The following is a 2132-nucleotide window of genomic DNA, read 5'->3' on the forward strand; positions in this document are numbered from 1 at the left end:
TTATGGTATCAAAGAATCGCCTGTGCTTTTTATTTGTGAAATCAATCTATTGAAAGAAATATGTGGAGTTTGAAATGGTGTTTGGTGCTACTGAACAAAAGTCTTATTTTTTTTTTTTTTATTCAATTTGCTCACGTTTTTTTAATTCTCGGTCTAACTCACTGTAGAATGCCTTAAAAGGTAGCTCAGACTCCGTGAAATGTGGTAAAATACTCGCCAAGTGAAAATTACTTGACTATTCAGGACGTTTTAGGAAAGTTATTGTTGAAAATGTTTTATACTTTTAACGTAATTAATTTAGACATTTATTTTAAACTAGTTGAGCTGGAGATATTTTAATATTTAAAAATTTGTTTAAATATTTATCACGTCATAAAATGTCATGCATTCGGCCGTGGCTTCGTTTTTTCTAAAAGTCATTTTTTTAAATCAAATTATTTACGTAATTTAGCCGAGTCACCCCCGATCCCTTTCTCTCTGATGACCACAGCCCAGGTGGTGACTCACCATAGCCCCAGGCTGGCGCCTCTTTTCCAACACCCAGTTCGTCAATATTCTGCCTAATATCTAATGATTTCTACGTGTTTTCGTGTGTTTCTAGGTTCAGGTGTGTAGATATTGATAGCAGAAGGAGGAAGAAAGGAGAAATAAAGGAGGACAAAGAGGAAGGAAGGAGAAAGGGAGGAGCAAGAAGAGGAGCAGCCAAGCACAATAGTTAAGTCACCCTCCATTTCCTTAATAATTTGTCTAACATCTAGTGTGTTTTGATGTGCTTCTAGGCTCAGGCGTGTAGATAGAAGCAATAAAAGGAAGACGAAGGAAAAACAATTAATGGAAGAGGATGAAGAAAAAATATAAAGAAATAGAAGCGGAATAGGAGGAGCCAAGGTATAATATTTAGGTAAGTGTCCCTTTTAATCTTAACGTTCTATATAATGCATACTGTTGGTTTTGGGATACATTTGGAGTGTTTCGAGTGTGTTCAATAGTGTTGGAGAGTGTTATGAGTATGTTTTTTGTGCATTTTATTTGTTTTCAGTGTGTTTTAGGCTTTTTAGGTATATTTTGCGTACCTTGATTATGTGGATTGAGATGGGTTTCAGTATTTGCATATTATGAGTGTGTTTTGAGAGCATTTTGAGGGGTTGTGTGGTGTTTTGAGTGTGGGTTAATTTTGAGTGTTTTAAGTTGTGTGGGTGTGTGTAAGGAGTCTTTTGGATGTGTGTGGGGGTTATTTAAATTGGATGTTTTTAGTGAGTTTTAGGTGTGTTTGCGGGCATTTTGAGGGGTTGCAGGGTTTTTTGAGTGCGGTAGGGGATGATATTGAGTGCTGTAAGTGGTTTGGGTGTGTGGGGGTGATTTTGGTTTATATTGGTTGTTTCTAGTGAGTTTTAGGTGTGTCTTGGTGCATTTTGAGGTGTTGCATGGTGTCTTGAGTGTGCTTCATGTTAGTTTTTAGTGTTTTAAATTGTTTGCGTGTGTATGGGGGTGATTTTGGCGTATAGTGATGTTTCTAGAGAGTGTTGTGTGTGTTTTGGTGCCTTTTGAGTTGTTGTTTGGTTTTGTGAGTGTGTTTTGGGTTAGTTTTGAGTGTTATAAATGGTTTGTGTGTATATTTGGGTGGTTTGGGGTGGTTTTGGCATATATTGGGTGTTTCTAGTGAGTTTTAGTTGTATTTGAGGACATTTTGAGGCGATGCGTGGTGTTTTGAGTGTGTTTTGGGTTAGTTTTGAGTGTTTTAAGTGGTTTGGGTGTGCACCAATATAAATATCCAATGTTGTGACGTCATGGGATATCTACCAATCAGAACACAATGAAATGATGATATGGCAAACTAAATATGTGCCTGCTATTGGCCAATGACCAGTATGAACGAACTTTTTATATATCATTCGTGCAATTTCTTTGAATAGTGGAAACAAGCCTGCCTGCAGGCTGCAGTATACATGATTGTATTATACTCTACTTCGTTCATCTGTAAACACCGGCATTTGCAAGCATTCCTACAATATGTTAATGATAACATTCTTATAAATAAGCACTTTATAGTATACTATTTGTGATTTGTAACTCATGCGTATCTACCATCTGTATTTATGTAGAACCGTAAAGCAGAACCTTTTCCTGCTCAG

The sequence above is a fragment of the Portunus trituberculatus genome, chromosome 19, assembly GCF_017591435.1.
Source record: "Portunus trituberculatus isolate SZX2019 chromosome 19, ASM1759143v1, whole genome shotgun sequence".
Lineage (NCBI taxonomy): Eukaryota > Metazoa > Arthropoda > Malacostraca > Decapoda > Portunidae > Portunus > Portunus trituberculatus.